The sequence below is a fragment of the Rhyacophila brunnea genome, unplaced genomic scaffold (assembly GCF_057557595.1).
Source record: "Rhyacophila brunnea isolate RB1 unplaced genomic scaffold, BYU_Rbru_1.0 scaffold_13, whole genome shotgun sequence".
Classification (NCBI taxonomy): Eukaryota; Metazoa; Arthropoda; class Insecta; order Trichoptera; family Rhyacophilidae; genus Rhyacophila; species Rhyacophila brunnea.
In genome coordinates this window covers 41,617,657-41,641,725 of record NW_028232785.1, presented here as the reverse complement: position 1 = coordinate 41,641,725, position 24,069 = coordinate 41,617,657, and the positions used below count along the sequence as shown (strand labels likewise).

Below are 24,069 nucleotides of genomic sequence, written 5' to 3'. Positions count from 1 at the left end.
TCTCTCACTAGGGAATTGATTAACTTTCATTGGATTTTTGCGCGAGTCACCGATTGGTATTACAGCGATTCCGGGTTATTAACGATTGATTTAAAAATGGGCCGGGGCGCCATCGATACACTTTATCGGATACTTGTTATTTACCACAATATTTATTAAAAATTAAAAGTTCATTTAGTAATTGGCTAGAAGCGCGCTTGATTTTTGCGATTTACGCGGGCGACGCCACCCGCCGGCGTAACACTTATTTTTGTTATCACTCCATTGTAGGGTAGATCTGGACTGACTTTATTTTTCGAAAGCATCTTTTAATTTTGCCGGGTCTATCCTACGGAGGGGAAGAGAAAGGGGAAGGTCACTGACTAACGGGAAAAACATTTCGGGACGGGCCGCTTCTGTCCTTGGGCCAGGTAATCAAATGCATCTTTTCTGAATGACCGTTTACGAAATGTTATTTGTAATATTTTCGTGTAAGTCAGAGGTTCTAAACATTCTACAGGGGAGCTGGATATTTTTGTTGTTAAATTGTTGATCTGGAATTTGAAACTGTCGGGCATCAGGGCCTTTTTTATGTCTGGTGACAGTACTCGGTAATGTAAATTGCTGGTGTTCCCGCCTGGCTTCCAGTAAACTGATGTACGCTTTTTCTGTTATAGGTACACGTCAAGATGAAGTTATGTTAAGTTTACTAAACGTCGCTCCGGTTTCAGACGGGACACCGGTGTCGCGCTCGTATATTATAAGGAGGCTTTTGTATACGAATAAAGGGGATTTTGTATTATGTTTATAAACGCCCAGAGGCCGGAACCATTTCCGAGCTGATTCATAGTAATGGTCGATAACGAGAAAGAAATTATCCGGCAACGTCGTTTGTCAGAACGTAAAAAAAGCAACGCTGCATTTGTGTCCACCGCTTTTGTGATAGGAGTTCGCTTGTAGCGCTAAAGCGCTTCTCGGTGATAGCGAGATCGAAAGCGAAAAAATTTAGGCTTCCAGAGATTGCAATAAAATTGTACATACTTAAACATAATATACATCCTGCGTTCCGAAAAATTGATAATAATGTAATTAATAGTAAAAATAAAAATCGCCGTTCTAGACCATTCCGAGGTACCTATTTATTTGTTCACTCCCAAGTCTTAAATAACAGACGTTAACCAGCATACCGAGCGAAGAAAGAGAATGCATCTTCTTTGATCTGACGGGAGATGGCAATAACTATATGGGTTTCAATGATGAACCTCATATTAATGTAGTTTCTTTGTGCGAGCCGGTGCTACTTATTATGAATGGGATAGTGTGAATAAAAGCGATTAAAATCAAATAAGTTTCCCGTTTCTTTATTTATATATAAAATATAATACTTATTGTTACAGAATACAGTTATTAACCAAGCTATCGTCATACTCAGCAGGTTGGTATCTTCCACTTGTCAAACGGCTAAAAATGTTGGGTTCATTATTTATTCAAAACAAAAACTTCCGTCGGCTGACATTTTACTTAGACAGAACCAAGTCCAATCTCTTTGGACATAACTATTATTACCATAACAAGGAAAACTCTTAATAATTAAGAGAAGCATGCATAGAACATTAAATAACACCAATAATTTACAGCCATAAACGAAAATACGATGACAGTTGTACATTTTTTTGTACACACACACATCTATTCTATACACAAGACTACTATCGGCCGCTATCGATAACTATCGAGGGTAGTTTTTCATTTTTTTTTGTATCGACTCATTTTGTGCCTTTTCATGCTGCTAGAAGTCGTGCATGAGTAATTGCATATATAACATTTAAATGGCTTGTCAAAAGAATGTGTCATTTTGTGTGTTTTCATATGACCAGATTGTCTGCATGAATAATTGCACTTATCACATTTAAATGGCTTTTCACCAGAATGACTCATTTTGTGTGTTTTCATGTGACCTGACTGTCTGCATGAGTAATTGCATATATCACATTTAAATGGCGTTTCGCCCAAATGAGTCATTTGATGTGTTTTCATGCTACCTGACGTCGTGCATGAGTAATTGCATGTGTCACATATAAATGGTTTTTCGCCAGAATGAGTCATTTTATGTGTTTTTAATTTATTTGACTGTATGCATGAGTATTTGCACTTATCACATTTAAATGGTTTTTCACCAGAATGAGTCATTTTGTGTCTTTTCATGACACCTGATTGTTTTCATGAGTAATTGCATTTATCACAGTTAAATGGCTTTTCACCAGAATGAGTGATTTTATGTATTTTCATACTATTAGACATAGTGCACGAATAATTGCATTTGTCAAATTTAAATGGTTTTTCACCAGAATGGGTCATTTTGTGTCTTTTCATGTTACCTGATTGTTTGCATGAGTAATTGCGTTTATCACAGTTAAATGGCATTTCAACAAAATGAGTCATTTTGTGTTTTTTCATGTCACATGAACGTCTGCATGAGTAATCACATTTAACACATTTAAATGGCTTTTCACCAGAATGAGTCATTTTATGTGTTTTCATGTTACTTGGATGTCTGCTTGAAAAATTGCATTTTTCACATTTAAATGGCTTTTCACCAGAATGGGTCATTTTGTGTGTTTTCATGTGACCTGACGTCGTACATGAGTAATTGCATGTGTCACATATAAATGGTTTTTCGCCAGAATGAGTCATTTTATGTATTTTTAATTTATTTGACTGTCTGCATGTGTAATTGCATTTATCACAGTTAAATGGCTTTTCACCAGAATGAGTCATTTTGTGTGTTGTCATGTTACTTGATTGTCTGCATGAGTATTTGCACTTATCACATTTAAATGGTTTTTCACCAGAATGAGTCATTTTGTGTCTTTTCATGACACCTGATTCTTTGCATGAAAAATTGCATTTATCACAGTTAAATGGCTTTTCACCAGAATGAGTGATTTTATGTGTTTTCATACTATTAGACGTAGTGCACGAGTAATTGCATTTGTCACATTTAAATGGTTTTTCACCAGAATGGGTCATTTTGTGTCTTTTCATGTTACCTGATTGTTTGCATGAGTAATTGCATTTATCACAGTTAAATGACTTTTCACCAGAATGAGACATTCTGTGGGTTTTTATGTTACTAGACGTCGTGCATGAGTAATTGCATTTATTACAGTTAAATGGCTTTTCGCCAGAATGAGTCATTTTGAGTGACTTCATGACGTGACCAGGACGAAATATTGAAAAATGACCATCGTCACATTTAACCAGCCTTGCAACGGAATCGTTCGTTTTCGCAATTGTGGTTTTGTGTATCGCTTTGTGAAGCAACATTAGGTCGAACGATAAAAAAAAATCAAAACAGATACTACAAACAAAATTTTCTTTATGAAACGTATTTTTTTCCAATTGTATAACAGCCACTAATAATTCTGTGTTTACCATATTTGATTGACAAATATCACGTTTACTATTGCGACTGACGACATCTTTGTACCTTTCAATATATTCTTTGAGTTCTTGCTTTATGTCTTGTTCCTCAATGTGTAGGTCTTCGCTAGACGCTTGTGCTTCAGTCATGTCCCAGGACGATATCATTGCAACATTGGCCGGTAAAGTGCTTCTAGCGATAATCTAAAAAATACATTTGAAAGTATTAATAAATTATGAGATTTTTAAATAACAGTTCATTATAAGTATTTCGACTGTCTCCGTGCCGAGCAGTTTTTAATTGAGAAAAAATGAAAAAGTAGTTTTTGAGTATTCTATTAAAAAGTTAAAAAAATAACATTATGATTCTATATTTCACCGTGTTTCTAGACGAAGGCATATCTTTTATTTTTGGATATATTTTTCTTGTTTTCACGTTTTTCAAAAAGGCCGTGCGAGCATTTTAACCACGCTTCTTTTATAGAATTACTATAACTGCACGGTTTTCCATTTTCACTGTGATTCAGAATTACTACTACTAGCTCCACCAAGCTTTTGTGGAGTTGAGGTGAGTAAGACACGATTTTCATTTATTTTCTTTCGCGAACCGATTATAAACGATTGCTTCAGTTGATTTCGAATAATGGACCTGACAATTATTGGCCTCCTCCAAGGTGGTGGGATTCGATATATCTGGATTATTTCAACTTCAAACAAGTGCGGTGGCCATCTTAATTTTAATGCCAAAACATGTTTAATAGTTGTATTATAAGTGAACCTGTAAATGGACGTACCTGGTCTACTGGGCTGTTTTGTCGATCGGAGGGGCCGGGTTGAGGATTCTCATTATAGATTTGGCGAATTGCATCGTCAACGAACTCTTGTTTGATTATGACACCCTCATTATCATTCTCCGACCTTAAATTGATCAGGCTGTCTTCACACTCCTGAAAATAACAACATGATTAATAATATTATGTAACAGTTAATCCATTCCTGGTTAAGACCTGCCGCAGCTGTATCCTCTGCATTCAGTGGCCACCAATGTACAACTGCATTTGGCAAGTGAATGTATACTCACCGAAAGACATTCCAGCTAACTGCAGCACATTGCGTACTTTAATCTGCCTTTTTGTAAACATATCGCACATTGAGATCTATTGGGTCGTAACTGCAAAAAACATGATCCTAAATAATTTGAGTTTGAATGTAAAATAATTAACTACAATTTAAATAATTGCAGTAGACCGCAAGAAAATTGTACCATGTTAGAATAATTTTGTGTACTTTATCATACTGTAGTTCCTAAATATATAAATATATATTTTTTAAATTATATTGTAGATTTTTGCAGTTGCGGCCAAATAGTTTGAGATTTGACGAACAAACTTCCATGTGCATGGGGCTTCAAAGTTTTAATAGAAAAAAAAACAAAATGCACCTTTTTCATATTAAATTTTATTAAAATTAGTGTTTTATATAAAAATTCTTTTAATATAGAAATAAAAAAAATAATATAAAACAGAGAAATAAAATAAATTAAATAAAAATAGCTTAATCATCAGTAGGATTCGAAATATTATTTATTTAAATGTCGGACAATTAAAAAAATCGGTGTGTGTACTTATGTACGCAAGATAGAAGTTATACTTCTTTGGCGTAACAAAACAAAAACAAAACTTGTGACAACCTTGATTCTTCAACTAGCTCTTAATTATCTTGTTAAATTACACACGTAAGAAAACGGGCCGCTTATTGAAGCGTCGTTGGTTTATTTCTATAAATTTATCTTGCATTACTAAATTATATAATTATTTATCGTTGTTTTTATTTTTAAAGTACCAACTGTCACTTTGACGTCGAATCCAATCAAGTGCGTTTTTTCCGTGTGAAAAAATAGATTGTCTTAATTTTTGGGTTATTTTGCAGTTGCGACCCTATAGATCTTAGTATACGATATGTATTTACCTTACCATGTTAAACACACATAATTTTGAAAACGCTCTTGAGAAAATATAGCCAATAGAAAAAATCTTTTTCGAAAAAAGGTAAGAATCGAACCTGCGTCTATTGGGTATAGCGCCCTGTGCATTACCATTATCCTACGACTGCCATCTTGATTTCGACAAATTTTAAGTATTGGCCGTTTTAATACCTGCTCATAAACGCTCTCCAAATTGAGTTACGGTAGGCGGTAGGTATTTGAACATTTTAGTACATATATATTTATTTAAATATAATGCTAATGCAATGAAAATAACAACTGGCTTTGATATTTGTTTTTTATAAAGTGAATTACACTGAATGATCTCTCACAGTATACAGTAGTAGGAAAAATTGACAATATTAATTAAGCAATTGTTACGAATTCTTTGAATTGACTTTATTCTCAGACACATGATCTCATTACAAAAACACATTATGGATCATTTGAGTGTGGAAAGAAATTTAAGACAAGTCTGTAAGGTATTCAACTAATTTTATAAGTAAATTTTTGAAATACTATTCTGTAAAGCACTGGTGGCCACAGTAAAATCCTCTGGTGGCCGTACATAAGAACCACTGGTCTAGAGTGTCAGAGTGACGCAGATCAAAGGCGCCTCAATAAATTATTATTGAAATTACAGTCAAAGATTTGTGAAAAGATGTGCGGCCGTTTGTGGAACTAATTGCTCGAAATGCAACGCAGTCTCTGCTAACGTTAAGCCGGCTCTCACGTCAAAACTCGTCCACCCAGAATGTGCCAAAGACGTCATCGTTATTCACAAAACACACGTTGACAAATGGATCTCCAAAAATTGGTAAAATGCGACTTATTAATTTGAAAAAAAAAAATATTGTTGCAATAAACACTGAGATTAAGTGCCCTCCACCAACCCCGCCCCGCACCACGCTCGGTCTTAATCGAGCGTATAACGGGACCCATCAATTGGTGATATGAAACATCTGAAATAAATTGGACTGGGAGTGTCCTGGGAGAAGATGCCCAAGACTTAGGTTGCTACGCTCATAGTGAGCTCTGACTGAGTTTACTTTAATGCAAATTGCCAGGGAGAGAAAAAGTATATGGGAATTACGAAAAAAAAATGAAGTGACGTTGGATATAAATAAAAAAGAACGAAACAGGCAGCAAAATTTATGTGAAGAGATCTTCACGCCCGTAGTAAGACGCCGCAATTTTTTTAAAAGCAAAATAATTGGTCTTTGTAGCAACCATGTCGGACGGTTGGACCGACTTGAAAATATTCCTCCCGTTCGGAGCACATTCTCAGACATACCCAGAGGATGTGGTTGGCATCCTGTATTTTCTCTCCGCATGGACATGTCGGGCGGCTTGCAAGTCCAAGCTCAAAGAGCTTGCCAGCGAATCCACAATGTCCGGTCAAAAATTGACTGGTGTAATGGTATGGAGTCAGATATTTGGTTATCTCCATTCGCCACTTTATGTCTGGAAAAACGTGTATGTGTGCCGGCCTTTGTTCGATTCGTCTCACTTTCGCTGCCAGGTCTTAAAAACCGCGTCAAGCGTCATAAGTCTTATTATCCGCTTCAACGATGCTACTTCTTCAGCAACAAGCCGAGGAGGCGGGGCAAGGTGAAAGTCACCAACAACGGCCTCCTCTCCTTTGAAGAGCAATATTGAAGCACCGCTGACATGAATATGCAGGTCAAGTGGGAGAATGCCGGCCAAGACCGGGAGCGCGTCAATAGACAAGTTGCATGGTTGGGCTGCGAGTCGAAGACGCCAGGACGCATAACAACACCAACGAATTGGTCATTTTTTTACCGACGATCGCCGCATCAAAATATCTACTTATACGATTCGAATGTTATGTGCGACTGTCGCTAGGTAGATGTGCGCGGTTTCATATGCAACACCGGATTGACGTTCTTGGAAGGTTTGATTTATGGATTTGCGGCAGACGAGGCGAGTTGACACATGTGAGCCGGCTTAGTCCCCATGTTGTATTGTTTCGAGCTTGACTTCGGATAGCCGACGAACAAAATATGGTTGAATAAAAAAATGAACTCATGTCGAATTCGTTTAGTCTGCTATTATGTCTTAATAACCAGTACGGTCACAGCCCCAAAACTTTGAGTCTATCTTTGTATTCTTATCAAATAATAATAAGCAAGCTTAATGAATGGCTGGCAATACATTTGATAAAGATTTGCTTTATCGTACCTTTGTTATTATCAAACTAAACGTATGGATTGCCATGCGTAATATTAATAATGTTTGTTTTATAAAGAAACAAAATAGGTTCACAATTTAGTATTAACTCAAGTTTAAAGAAGGACGCATCGACTGCATTCAATCACTGTATCAAATCATAGCGTTAACAAGTAAATCATAAACTAATATAATATACTAGCTAGTACGGGTATGCGTTGCAATGCCACTCAAAGAAAGAAATTGTTTGTGTTTTAATTCTGTTTATTGGAGTGCTTTTGGACAGACAATATTTTTTGTTTTTCCGTCTAGTGCGTACACGAATTCCAACGCGTGAGCAGGCCACATACAGCTGTCCATGTGAGAAGCATGGATTTTCTAAATTTGGTACAGGAACGCATACGAATAGAAGAAAAGAAGGTGGTTGTACTAATTCAGAAACCTTCGCGGGTCTGCGCACAACCACTCACCAAAGTTTCATCGCAATCGGATGAATGGTAGGAGGAACGCATACGGGACAGACAGACAAACAAACATTCATTTATATATATATATATATATATAGGTATTACATTCTAATAAAGGCAGTTTAAATATAAAAGGTGTTTACATAGGTAATAACAATTTCTTTTATTTTGTTAACTGTCAATTCATGGTGGAACTGCATTGTATTGTTCTTTAATTTATTAAAACGCATTTTTCGTAATACATTCCACTATCCATCAATAAATTAGGAACCGTTTCGTCTGCCTCAAAAATGCTTTGTATTAAATTAAACAACAATATATAATATTAACGTGAACATGGCGTTGTAATAAGGGTGGAATTTATATCTCTGTCAAATAGTATACGCCATTACGGTTTTATCTACCCTGCGCTTCTGCTGATAGGCACAAAGAACTGCCACAGGACCACGCTCCTGTGAGAAGAAGAAAACTTAGCTGAGCTGATCTACCCCACTGTTACGCTCGGTCCTCTTCGGGTTTATTCAGGAGAATATAGAGAAACATAGTAAGGCCATCCTCTCACGTTAATACTCAAAAAAGACGAGACTGAAACTCCAGTATCTAGCTAATGTATTTCGAAGAGACGCGACATCTCCCAGTCTCTCAGTTTCCAGTCACCCATTAAACAGTGGTACCAATATCAGTAAATTCGATGAAAAATCATAATATATTCTTACCAAAATTGGTACCACTGAACTGAAATATACAAGCAATAACAAGTCAAGACGTCAAAATTTAGAGATGGGCGAACCGATTTGAGAAATACTCCTGCCTTTATAATTACAGGCTGCCAGAATATTCCCGTAAAGACATTACGGAAAAAGCTTAGGATGCAGTAGGAAAGACAATGGGTTTGACAGTTTGAGGTTATGAGATTATTGACTTCCAGTAGCCTGGTGTGCGAAGCATGTCACTGGCCAGTCTATGAATTCCATTAGCAACCAGTTTGTCGGATTTTAGTTTCTGCGTGAGAGGATTGCCTTAGTCTAAGCTCAAGCAATTCAACCTTGCCGTGTTAGGAAAATACTTGCAGATTAAAATAATATGTATGGAGCGAACTCGCAACGACCGTCGCCGAGAACAGCGGAGATAAAATCTCATGCATTTGCCCATAGACAACGACACTAAAAAACTAAAAGCGTCTCTTAAATCAATTCTTATTACCTACTCAACTGATGATGGTTAATACGATGCACTGTGTTAATCAACAGCAGAATATTTTACTAATTATTCGGCCACATAGTTAGGTGCTATGCTTGTCTACTAAAAACACTGCCACATTGCACGCTACGTGCTTAGGTACAAATTCATTTGACATTTGGGAGCGGTCGAGTCAACAACTACATGTCACTCTCAAAACTAACCAGAAAGCTACTTCTCACAGAGAATTTAAGTTTAAAATTTCGGAAATCTCAAATTCGAACTTCTTGCGTGCGTAATGTCAATTATTCATCCCATGCGTCATTATTAATAACCTCAAAATATACGGTGTTTGACGTTTGTCATACTGAAGAAACATCCGCCATCTTGAAAAAGGTGGTACAAGAAAATAACCAACACGTTTGTTCGCCGGGAATAATAATCACGTATCGACGCGCGAATCGTGTAGCGAGGCCATTGCGATATTACAGTGTGCGTCCGTATAGTATAGTGGGATATGTCACCTGGCACGTAGCCACCAAGAAGGCACCTGCCTATGTGGCCTTAGCCTAAAGCATTCACCCTATCCTAACCTTAATCTAGTATAGTTAATATAGTAGGTATTTATATTGAATTTGTTTGCCGTTGCCTACCACTAAACAGACATGAACCGTGATTACTTTTGCAATACTTATTTCGTAAAATCGAATGAAAAAACTCTGTATAATTACATAGTGTTTGTCCCGTCCGATATTAAAACAATATTGTCTTCAATTTGTTGTTCACTTTGTAGATTAGTCGTGCTTAGTTACTGCGCATTTGAAACAGAATTTTGAATACCCTCGCCTAAACAAATTAAAATCTGCTTACCTTTTTTATGTGGATACTATCGTGGTCCTCGATGTTTTCCTGTTTGACTGACACGTCAAATCGACCCTTGCTGTTGAAGTGATTTACGTCAATCGATTACGAAATCTGTCAATAGCTTCACGACCTCAGGCTAACGTGTTACACTGGCAAACATATTATACTAAGGCTTCTACCATAGACATCAAAACTTCGATAACAATTTTTAATTGTCTATGCCCTCTGGGGAAAATAAAAAGAGTTCGACGGTATCGTTATGGGGGATATACAATATTCTATCAAAACATATTATTCTAAAACATTAGTTGGTTATTGTCAGTTTACATGAAGCCAAAGCAAAGAACTTTGAAAATAGCCGATTATACTGCATTATTTGCTAGGTTACGTTTGGTTTGGTTTCCATTCTTTAATTTAATACTATTTATTTTTGCTTAAAATCTGTCAATAGCTTTACGACCTCAGGTTAACGTGTTTCACTGGCAAATAATATGCAACGGTTTCTACCATAGACATCAGGACTTCGATTTAAAAAAAATAATTGTCTATGCTCTCTGGGGAAAATAAAAAGAGATTCGACGGCATGGTCATGGGGAAAATACAATATTCTTTTACTGTTACATTCATATTATTCTAAAACATTAGTTAGTTCTCGTCAGTTTACAGGAATCCAAAGCAAAGAAATTTTGAAAATAGCCAATTATACTGCTTTATTTGATAGGTTACGTTAGGATTGGTTTCCATTCTTTGATTTAATATTATTTATTTTCGCCTTATGACTAACTTACTGTCATTCAAATCAAACTATTAACACCCACCCTAATTATCTATAAGTAGGGCTAGCTCAGTCTATTATTGGAAGTGCTTTAATGTAATTTGCAATATTATTTTATTATTATTTGTAGTAATTTTTTTGGGATTCTAGGGTAATAATATTACACACATATTATGTGATGATAGTTTTAATTAGTGGCAGTAATCAAACATACTATTTAACTGATAGGTATTATAGTTACCTATATTTTCTTCCACAGGCTACTTATTTTTATAAAGGTGACAGACATTGCTTAAATTTTTAATTGTAAATTATTATAATTAGGTAGGTAGGTACTTATAATTAATTATATTTTTTAATGCTTATTTATATTTATTTGAGAAATAAAACATTGTTGACAAAACAAATCTAAATTCAAGACGTACACAACATGAGATGTACATTATAAAGTATGTATCATTCAACCTGCATCAAACAAACGAAATCGGGAGGTTGGGTTTGGGATGGTTTGGGACCGTTTGGTAAATGTCCACGGAAACGCTTTTCTGACAACTAATTAGTGTTGCCAATGCTTAAAATTAATTCATTCATTTATTTCCATAAAACGGCAACTCCTACGTCACAACACCATTACCATAGACTAATATTACCAAACAAAACAAAAACCTGTCAAAAACGAACTTTGAAACGTCAACCGGCAGTCCTTCAGCGCGTCCGAATAATAATTATTGATTAACACTACAACGAAGCCTAACAACAGTTAACGCGATCAAACAGAAATTGAGACGAAGTTTACGTAGATTCAAAATGGAACAAGGTAAGTTGTTTAAGACTATTTAAAACAAATACCAAAGTGTTGTACCCACGCGTATAGAAGTCAGTTCTGCGGAACTGTCCATATTGCCGTAATAATAAATAGTTTGGTAAAATAAAATTAGGCTTGGTCGCGGTGTTACAGATATCTTTGGCTAACACTATATCGATGTATATCTCTTACTCGTCCCAAGATAATCAATATTCATGAGTGAGATGTTATGGACACCACGTGAATTTCTTGCAGCATCTCGTTCCCTACTAAACATAGCATGGGTTGGTGTTTACAAAGTGCTTGGTATTTTCACAACCTTTAAATACCCAGAATCGATTTTCACACACTGTCTGTCCTTAAAAAAAGTGACAACCATGAATGTCTCAATCATTATAGTTAATACTCGCAAAATTTCAGCTGCCTAATAACATTACAAAATATTCAGTTTACAAAGCAATGATAAACAATCTACCCTATTTTGCTTTCATGTATAAAACGCATCTTTGAATGGCTACCTTCATACTGATTATTAATGTGTATACATTTTGTTTCAGAAATACCTTTGTGCGGAGCCAGGGTTGCGTACTGGAGTTCCGCAGCACCATTGTGCAATTGACAATCTTATGCTTGTGATCATTTGAGCCGCGTTGACTCGTTCCGAGTGCCATCCAAGCGCACTCGTATGAGACAGCTTTATACAAATTACTCCTATCCAAGCTAACTTGGATGAGTAGGACGCGGTCAGAGTAGCTTGGATAGGAATAATTAGTATAAAGCATGCTGTCTCATACGAATGCGCTTGGATGGCACTCGGTCCAAGTGTACTTGGACCGTGCGAACGCGGCTTTACCAACTGATTTTTTATATTTCCTATGTATGGTTGTATTTGTCCGACACAGTAATGTGTCACATAATATTTCCATTAACATCAAGTGTTTACTTTTGATCTGTGCTATAGTTTTTGTGATAGTTAAGTTGATTTGTTAAATAGTTATGTGACCTTTTCCATTATTGTAATTAAAATTCCAATGCCCATTTTTAATCTAATAAAAATATTAAAAACATTCTACACTTTCTTTTTTAAGCATTACCATGACAATATACTTTCCATCATTAATTCACTTTATTTTAAAATTTGATTGAACTGTATTGGCAAGATTTGAAATTAAAACTAATTGAATCAGTTTTAGAATTTATGAAAACTAGTCTCAGAATTAGAATTTATGCCCAACATTATGATGTAATCTCAGTAAACAAGCACTAGAAAATCTGGTGGAGCCGGATGGTAACCTACGGAATGGTACTTATGGAAAATTGTAAAAAAAAAACAAGTTTTAACATATTATGATTTTATTTCAATGAAGTAATATGTAATTTTAAAAGAGCAGTCTAGTTTTATTGTTATATCACAATGGTATCCTGAGATACAATGCGAATCTTCTATATCTTTCCAGATCAGCCAGTGGGTAAGTACCTGTAAGGCGTGGCTAAGTCTATCATTGCATCTTCCTCGACCATTTCTGATAGATATTGTTTTATTTATATTCATAGCATATTCTTTTTCTTCTTAATTCCACGAGTCCCTTCTCCAGCAGTTTTTAGCGTATATGGCACTATGCCAGTGGCTGAAATCACACCCGGCTTTGTGGGATTTTGAACCTGAATTGTGTGGCTGTATTCCAGTGAATTATTTTTATATGATATTATATTCGTTAAATAATAGGCACTTACAACACCGAAACAAATATTATGTAGGTACTGATTTCCACACCACCCTGGAGGTATAGTACTATAGTGCGTTTTTTTTTACTTTGTGGTTTCCCCAGGAGGCATATTCCACAGCGTTTTATATTTAAAAGTCTCTTCATTATGGTCAATATTAGTAATATATATTATGTACACAGAAAAAGAAGCCTTCTACATATTTTTCGAAGCTCAGTATAAAGTTGACTGAGCTTCGAAAACAGATGTTTGCGATGGATACTGGTATGACTGTAGGAGCAACGAGGAGGTATAACGCACCAAGCAGCCTCTCATCGCACTGAGAGTGAAGAGGCGACATTGGACCTGGCTCAGCCACGTGCTGCGGATGCCAGAAGAGAATTTCAACCTGGCTTGCCTGTTCTTCAAGTCAACTGGATTCCGGCGTCCTAGAAGGCCGCTAAATACTATCTATAGAGTATGTATGGCGGGGCTACGGGATGCTGGTTTGACCTGGAACGATGCAAGAAAACTGGCAAACGACAGGGATTCTTGGGCGCGCCTCGTGGTGTCTATATGCTCCAACTAAGGGATGGATATGGCCGAAGAAGAAGAATTAATACTTTTGTTATACTTATTATGTTGAAACTATTGCTAACCTAAGCAAAAATAAGTATATACAATGTATGTAAATATAACTACCAACCTATATCTAACCATTAAACAAAATAGAAAACATATTTATAGTGAAGTGTGGAAACAAATATAGTAACTAATAAAGACTAGGTAGGTACCTAAATAAAATTGAAAAAACTAGACTAACTAAAACTAATAACCTATAACTAACCATTAAACAAAATATTAAAGACAAATTAAACTAGGTAAGAGGTACTTTAAGAATACCAGGTAGGACTCCATTCAGTTGATACTTTTTGCTCCCACAAAATCTATATTTGATGAAGTAACCAAATATACCTACTACCGGCGAACAACAAATAGATACCATAGAAACAAGTTACAGATAAAAACATGATAGGTAGGTGCTTAACTGAAATATTGAACTCTGCCTATACACATACTAAAAGCATTAAAAATTTTATGGAAAGTTCCTGGATGCAAGAAGTTGAGCTATCTCATTTCGTCTATCTGCGCCAGCTGTACTATTATTGCGGGATAAATAGGATGAACCTGCTTCAACACTATTTCCAGTAGGTGAATCAATATCCCACTCAAACTGGTCATTTAGAGACATATTGTGTAAAACACAACATGCTCGAATAAAGTGAGTAATTAAAACAATGTTTTAAGTGGTAGAGTTGTCTAAATTTTTGTTTCAGTAGACCAAATGCGTGCTCAATTTTGATTCTACTTTTACTGAGTTTGGTATTATAATTAATTTGAGTTTGATTTAGTACTCCCCTGGCTTTATAAGGTGTCAGCAAATTCCTGAGGCAGGGATATCTACTGTCGCCAAGTTGTCTATACAGTGAAGAATTTCGATATACTCGACTATCATGCACTGAGCCTGGATATCCAACATAGATATTTCGAAATTTGAGATTATCATCACACACAGCCTGCAACTAAAATAAAGGATAGTAAGTCATACAGAAAGCAATAAAATCCTGCAAACAAGTATGGCACGAATGAGATTTGTGATTTTCAGCTAGGTACTTGGAAAACTTATTAAAAAACATTCTTTGAACCAGTGCTATGATTAAATTTATGTGAGATTATTTATTCTAGAATCTAAGGCGAGTCTTTTTTATTATTTTAAAACACAAATATATCTAAGACAAAGAAATATCATAGAAAAATATCTTGTCTTACCTGCATTGAATAATATAATTTCCTATTGATGTATGACAATGGATCATCTTCTGGCTTATCTATTTTTATATGACTACCATCAATGACACCGGTGACTCCCGGAAACCCGTTCTCCCTAAAAGCCATCTCTATAACTGCTTTCTCAGAATTCGTTGGCCATTGTATTATTTCTGGGGATAAATTACTAATAAACACAGTCACTCTTTTGATGACTCTGGAGAGAGAACCGATAGTGATATTAAATCTATCAGCCACATCTCGAAATGACGCAGTTTTATGTCCAGCAAACCAAAGGAATATCAGTAAATGGTTAGTGGCAATGATTCTATCATTGCCGCCTCTGTTCTGGGTTGGAAAATGAGAAGAATTTTGAAATCGTTCCGTGAGATCTGCATGCACATCTCTAGAAACGCGAAAATGCATCATGAACTGCCTGTCCGTGTAGTCTACAACAGTATCTTCGCAATAATTTTCATTTTTCTTATTAGCAATGGGCTGAAAGTCTTCCAGCATGAAAAAATCATCATCAGACGAATCTTCCGACGACGATTCAAAAAATAATGGGATACATTGAAATAAATCCATTGTATTGAAAACCAAAAATACAAAGTACTAAATCTAAAATATATTAATATTAACATATCACGATGATCTTACACATGCCAGAGAATGCTGTTTTTAGGCATGTCGATTTTACTTAATCCTACAAAATATTATATTAAAGTCAAATGTCGAGAAAATAACAAACGAAATATTTGTAGAAAATCTTAGATCGATATCGTTTTCAGGTTATGTATACTTTTTAATGATTTCCCGTTTGACAGATCGTCATGGTCTATGAATCGACCGAATTGGTTTGAAGTTTCATGTCAAACCATTTCTGATGATCCGAGAACGGTTTGATTTTCAATGATACACTGAACCAAACGTCAAATCTCAAACCATTTCCGGTCTCATACAATTTGTATGTATATTGTCTATGGTTTAATTGGATTTGTTTCGTACATGTTGAAAGAAACGAACCTATAACAAATATAACCTCACAAAAGAGAATCAGAGAATAGGAAATTATTATTGGTATTAGTAGGAAAATAAAATTGATAATATTAAGTACCTACTTACCTACAATTTTATACAGAAAAATAAAATACATAGCACGTCACCGAAAATGTCTACGTCTTTGGGGAGCGCATTGACTAGTCTTGCACCCCTCGCTAATGGTGACTGATAGGCTTGACACGAGGAAACGGTTCTAATCGGCCTCTTTATTATCCTTAAAAGAGACATTAATCGACCTTTAGGTAGCAGCAACCAAACAAATAGAACCCCCGGTCAATCAATCCACGACAAAATACATGTGCTTGCCTCGACCTGTTGCTTGAAACTCGTTTGCATTAGCCTATAAATATTCAGACTTGTCTTAAGACGGTCAACCCTATCGGAGCTCGCGATCTATGTGACTTCGGGCATCGCAAGAAATTAATGAGATATTAAAACAAGAAAATATCACTAAATCATTGCGCGATAGGTACCTAGTTGATAGAAAAATTTGACCCCATAATAATACAGTAAAATGGGTGAGGCCACTGGCATCATGGGAGATGCAGTACAATAGTGCAAAACAATATTGTCATGCGACTTAAAGCTGTCAAGTGTTTATCTGTCTTGTAATTTAGGTACCTACCGACAGATTAGATAATAAGTAAAGTTATATAACAATAATGAAGGATTAACAAAATATATGTACTTAAGTACTTTTAAACTCCAACGGATTTAAGTTTTGTAAATTTTAATTGAGTCCTTATTTACGAACCGGGTTTCGCCTTTCGGCATCTTCAGGCACTGTGTACACTCACCAAAAGGCAAATAAACACTGACAACGAATACTACTGAATAACAAATAAATACAATAGAGTAGGTACCTATGTAAAAATTACATTAGGTAATAACCTATCAAGTCAAAGGTCACAAAAAAATAATATATGAATAGTTGAAGTGTTTGTAATAACTCCCCTATATTATCATAAATAATAAACCGTTAAAACCTAATAGAACATTAGTAATTATTATAAACAATAAAAATACTACAGTCAAAAGCTGGTGTCAAACACCTATTCTGACTCTTTACCGAGCTGCCGGTTAGACGGCGCTGATTCGGCTTCATCAGCTTAGGATCGGCAGCACGAACATATCCGAACTTGACCGACATGTCTACCAACCTAAATTTTCGCCGTATTACAAATTGGAGATAGCCGCCGATAACTGTTTAATGCATGGAAAGCCTTCCGTATTAATTTGGACAATGAAAATAATGGAAACATACTAAAGTTATGACCGTCAATAATTTACTAAAAAGGGGAGATTCCGATTTTTCTTATTTGAAAGATGACGTCATAATGTCTCACCTTCGACTTGTCCACATTCATTCCCAAGTCCAAATAACAGACGATGACCAGCAACCAGCATAGCATTATGACGGGAGATGGCAATAACTATATTATGGGTTACAATGATGAATCTCATATTAATGTACCTACCTAGTTTCCTTGTGCGAACAGGTGCTACTTTTTATGAATGGGATAGTGTGAATAAAAACGATTAAAACCAAATAAGTTTTCGATTTTCTTTATTTATATATAAAATAAAATACTTACATATTGTCACTAAATACAGTTTTTAACCAAGCAATCGTCAAACTCAGCAGGTTGGTACCTTTCACTTGTCAAAGGACTAAAAATCATTCTCATTCAACTCATTCATTCAAAACAAAAACTTCCGTAGCTTGACATTTTATTTAGACAGAACCAATTCCAATCTCGTTGGACTAAACTATTATTAGCATAACAAGGCGAACGCTTAATAATTAAGAGGAGCATGCATAGATCATTAAATAACACCAATTTACAGGCATAACCGGAAATTCGATGACAGTTGTACATTTTTTTTGTGATTAGTGACGTCACACGTATTACGATTCAAAGGAGAATAAGGTCTAATTATTGTAGCAATTACGAGAAGTTGGTTGTAATTGTACACAATTTTAAAAATTGTATAAACTACAATCGATAGTAAACTTGTATACATAATAGATGTGCAAAGGCACCTGTACCTAGCGCAAAAATACGAAGCTTGCACACATTTATATTTTTATAAAAATCGATGTTTAAAATAAATATAAAAAATTTTAAAACTATGAATTAGTGAAAAATCTCTTACTAAAAAATAGAAAACCTAACTAAATTTAAATAATATCTTAATATGACTATAAAAAAAATGTAATAATAAGATGGGGTACTCTGACAAATTTTACATTTTATAACATTTTTTTACAATTGTAAGTTTAAAGTTTAAAAAATAATAAAAAAAATGAATTAGTGAAAATCTCTTAAGCACATCATAAAAAAATAATAAACTAAATTTTAATAATACCTTAATATTACCAACCTAATAATAAGATGGACTCCTTTGACAAATTCACATTTTAATACAATAATTGTAAGTTTACTGAAGACTCAAAATAAAAAATATTTTTCTTTTCAATGTTTTCAGATACATAATTTATTAATTCAGTTGAAATTGTAAATTATCAAAAAAATATCTATCGCCTTAAACCTTGCGAAACCAAACCATAACAGAATATACTTTGCCAAAGGATACTCTTCTATCTATAAAATATTTAAATTTATGCCATTTAATCATACATAAAATAAGATATTTTATAGATAGTTTACAATTTTTATCAATTTTAGTTTTGTTTGAGCAGAGCATGACAATTAAAAAAAATAACAAACAACGTGACACGAGAGGTATGTATTTATTATTCAACTAAAATAAATAAATATAAAAGAAGAAAAAGTGTGTACAATATTGTCGGATCGCCCAAACAAAGCTATGAACTAGCTAACAGTCCCACGATGGCCACGCAGGTTAAGCGTCGGCTTATAGCGTCGTGGGTCCAGGATCAAATCCTGGATTAGGCATGTACACAAATTGTTTTTCGATTTGTGTAAGGTCAGAGTATGGACTTAATAAGATGAGAAAGTTGTTGACATCCGTTTGTCGTAAAAACAAAATCTGTTGGAGGCCCATGTGTTCCTATAAGGATCGGATTTGGTTAAAAAAAAAAACAACTAGCTTACGGAGTTCGAAACACTTTTTATGTCACTAAAACCTAACGTCCACTTACACAATGCCAAAATACAACAAACGAGATTTCTTAGAGCAAGTGGGTTTGAAGTATTCAAAAACTGTATTTAGCACAGAGGCAATAGTTATTATTGTATGGTTTAAAATAATATTACACACAGTTCCATAATACTATGTCGCTATAGAATGGGCTACAAAAATATGAATTGTTTACGTTATCGGTTGATAATAAAAATGACGTACGCACGTTCGGTCCCTTCTCGACTGACCATTATTTCAAAGTCTTTACTACAGATACTTTATCCTAGCTAATTAGTGAACGGGTAGCTAACGCCTTTATTGGTATAATATTATATTATATTGAAATTATGTCCCAAAAATGCAGGATTTTTTAAAAATAAATAAGTCGTGAAATATGCAAGCAGAAGTTATGCATGAGCATTTATTTCACATTCAAATGGCCTTGTCTAAATAAGCCAATTAGGGTGGCCCTAATACAATAGATAAATTCCTACCCACCTGACAATTTGACCCTTGCCTGGCACGATAAATAACCGTCAGTCATTCATCAACTATGCGCATATAAACACTTACCTAAGCTAGAATGTCAAGTGCACGCACCGGATAACCCAATGAACAATACCGAACGAGACTGATAATACGACCAGGCTTGACAACCAAACCATTGAGCCAGCCTAAATAACATAAAAGGTTAGTGCCTGGTTTCCTAGAAATACCCTGCCCTCCCAGCATCCGAATCATTTCTTTACAGTTCACTGATAAGCACAGCCAGCGGAATGGCTTTTCACCGGAATGGGTCTTTTCATGTAATTTCATCTTATTAAAATATATGCATTGGTAATTGCATGTATCATAAAAATTATGAATTTTCACTAGAATTAGTCCTTTTATACAATTTCATGCTATCAAACGTTGTGGATGCGTAACTACACTTATCTCATTAAAATGGCTTTTCAACAGAATGAGTTAATTTTTGCGATATTATGACACGTTGTGCATGGGTAATTACATAAATATAAGATTTAAATGGCTTCTCACCAGAATGAGTCTTTTTATGCCATTTACTGCTACCAGATCAAATGCATGAGTAAATATTAGATAAATCACATTTAAATAGCTTATCACCAAAATGAGTGTTTTTGTGTATTTTGATGCTACTCGACGTTATGCACGAGTAATTACATTTATCAGATTATGACTTTTCACTATTATGAGTCAGTTTGTGTCTTTTCATGCTACCAGACGTGCATGAGTAAGTGCATGTGTCAAATTTAAATGGCTTTTCACTAGAATGAGTCATTTTGTGTGTTTTAAAGTGACCAGATTGTTTACATGAGTAATTACATATATCACAGTTAAATGGCTTTGCACCAGAATGAGTTATTTTATGTTTTTTCATGTCACCTAAGCGTCTGCACGAATATTTGCACTTGACACATTTAAATGGCTTTTCACCAGAATGAGTCATTTTATGTATTTTCATGGTACCTGATGTCGTGCACGAATAATTGCATTTATCACAGTTAAATGGCGTTTCGCCCGAATGAGTCATTTTATGTGTTTTCATGCTACCTGACTGTCTGCATGAGTATTTGCATTTATCACAGTTAAATGGCTTTTCACCAGAATGAGTCATTTTATGTATTTTCATGGTACCAGACGTCGTGCACGAGTAATTGCACTTATCACAGTTAAATGGCTTTTCACCAGAATGAGTCATTTTATGTATTTTCATGCTACCTGACGTCGTGCATGAGTAATTGCATTTATCACATTTAAATGGCTTTTCACCAGAATGAGTCATTTTGTGTGTTTTCATGTCACCTGACTGTCTGCATGAGTAATTGCATATGTCACATTTAAATGGTTTTTCACCAGAATGAGTCATTCTGTGTTTTTTCATGTCACATGACTGTCTGCACGAGTATTTGCACTTGACACATTTAAATGGCTTTTCACCAGAATGAGTCATTTTGTGTGTTTTCAAGTGACCAGATTGTTGACATGAGTAATTACATATATCACAGTTAAATGGCTTTGCACCAGAATGAGTCATTTTATGTTTTTTCATGTCACCTAAACGTCTGCACGAATATTTGCACTTGACACATTTAAATGGCTTTTCACCAGAATGAGTCATTTTATGTATTTTCATGGTACCTGATGTCGTGCACGAATAATTGCATTTATCACAGTTAAATGGCGTTTCGCCCGAATGAGTCATTTTATGTGTTTTCATGCTACCTGACTGTCTGCATGAGTATTTGCATTTATCACAGTTAAATGGCTTTTCACCAGAATGAGTCATTTTATGTATTTTCATGGTACCAGACGTCGTGCACGAGTAATTGCACTTATCACAGTTAAATGGCTTTTCACCAGAATGAGTCATTTTATGTATTTTCATGCTACCTGACGTCGTGCATGAGTAATTGCATTTATCACAGTTAAATGGCTTTTCACCAGAATGAGTCATTTTGTGTCTTTTCAGGTCACCTGATTGTCTGCATGAGTAATTGCACTTATCACATTTAAATGGCTTTTCACCAGAATGAGTCATTTTATGTTTTTTCATGTCACCTAAACGTCTGCACGAGTAATTGCACTTATCACAGTAAAATGGATTTTCACCAGAATGACTCATTTTGTGTCTTTTCATGTTACCTGACGTTCTGCATGAGTAATTGCATTTATCGCACTTGAATGGCTTTTTATCAGAATAAGTCATTTTGAGTGATTTCACGACGTGACCAGGACGAAATCTTGAAAAATGTCCATCGTCACATTTACCCAACCTTGCAACGGAATCGGTCGTTTTCGCAATTGTGGTTTTGTGTATCGCTTTGTGAAGCAACATTAGGTCTAACGATGAAAAAAAATCAAAACAGATACTGCACACAAAATTTTCTTTATGAAACGATTTTTTTTCCAGTTGTATAACAACCACTAATAATTTTGTGTTTACCATATTAATAGATTGAAAAATATCATGTTTACTATTGCGACAGGCGACATCTTTGTACCTTTCAAGATATTCCTTCAGTTCTTTCTTCATGTCGTGTTCCTCAATGTGTAGGTCGTCGCTAGACACCTGTGCTTCAGTCACATCCCACGACGACATGAGGCTCGCAACATTGGCCGGTATAGTGCTTCTAGCGATAATCTAAAAAATACATTTAAAAGTATTAATAAATTATGACATTTTTAAATAACAGTTCATTATAACCATTATGTACCATGTCAGTCGTAGGGATTCTAATCATGCACAAAACTCTTTTATTCGGCGCTCTTGTTTAAATTATTACAATATGTATTTCTCCACCGTTAATCCATTCAATAATTCACCTGTTTCGTTTAAACGCACTATCTCCAAAATTTTGTATAGATAGACATAATATGTCTTATATAATACTTATACATTTAAAAAACATCTTACGTTTTTGTCTTTTCATTAGTCTTTCTCACTTTTCTTAAGTAATTTCTTTATATTTATGTTATTCTTACTTTTTATCTTGTAAGGCTTAACTATATTATAATTAATATATGGAAACTTTACTGGTTGTCATAACTTTTCATTATTCAATTGAAAACATATTTTTGTAATTAAAATGTAACTGCGTGTTTCCACTAAATTAAAAAAATAGTAAAAGATCCAAGTGGAAACAATATGCCTAGACACGGCTAAAGTCAAATACTGTCGGGGAGATGATATCAGTACCCAACCATACACCAATGGTAAAAGCACATTGATCATTCATTGATAAAATAACGTTAAAATATTACGAGGTAAAGGAGCAAAACACACCAGTGATGACGTATCAGACTTATAAAAAAGTTAAGTTTTCTCTATTCAACTATAGCGCGGAGCAGCGCCATCTTAATCAATAGAAATGCCCTGATAAGTGAACACGACAAGACCTCTATAGAATTTCCCAAATACAATCTTTCGACTGTCTGACCTGTCGAGCAGTTTTTTATTGGGACATAAAGAAAAGGTAGCATTAAAAAGTTATAAAAATAGCATTGTGTTCTTGAGATTCTATCTTTCACCGTGTTTCTAGACGAAAACATATGTTTGAAATTTTCGCACACAAAATGACACCGGAATTCGCTGCGATCAGCTGAGGCATTCTCTCGCTACAGTGGTCTCAAGCATTGTAAATCGATCATAATCAGAAGTTCGCGGAGCGGCTTTCTACGCCGCCTGATGAGGTGAGTGCGATAATATTATGTGTCACGCATAAAGCATTATGAGCGATTTGTTCAATTATATATTTACATTAAACAAATTCTTGAAGAGTATTTTGCCTATTAATGTTTTCAGTCATTTATGCACGAGTTTCGTCGTTTCCGTTTGCGCATCGATTGGTAAATACCACTGGTAAAAATAATATTAAAAACTATTGAAAATACTCATGGCTATGTCGTCATTATTTTTTTATATTGTTTATAAGTACTTAAATATTTATTTGTATCACTTTTTTGTTTTTTTTTTCATTATTATATTAGGTTATATTTTTTCTCTTCAACATAAAACATTCGCGTGCCATAGGTTCAACATCGCTGCTATAGAATAATGATGGATCGGCAGTGACTGGCCGTAAGACTGAGATAAAAAACTACGGAGTTAACATATGGTTAAATCCTAATCCGTCAATGGGCAGCGCCAGCTGTGGGTCTCTTGTCACCGCTACAAATGGAC

The 24,069-nt window shown here is 35.0% G+C and overlaps 1 long non-coding RNA gene across 1 annotated transcript; it reads right to left on the bottom strand.

The window, feature by feature from the left end:
• Nucleotides 1-1,737: 1,737 nt before the first annotated feature.
• Nucleotides 1,738-10,259, bottom strand: LOC147077554 (uncharacterized). The gene is made up of 3 exons (XR_015069482.1): nucleotides 10,093-10,259; nucleotides 4,197-4,349; nucleotides 1,738-3,606 (listed from the first exon to the last, which is right to left on the bottom strand). It is a non-coding gene; the product is annotated as an uncharacterized LOC147077554 (long non-coding RNA).
• Between the last annotated feature and the right edge of the window lie 13,810 nt (nucleotides 10,260-24,069).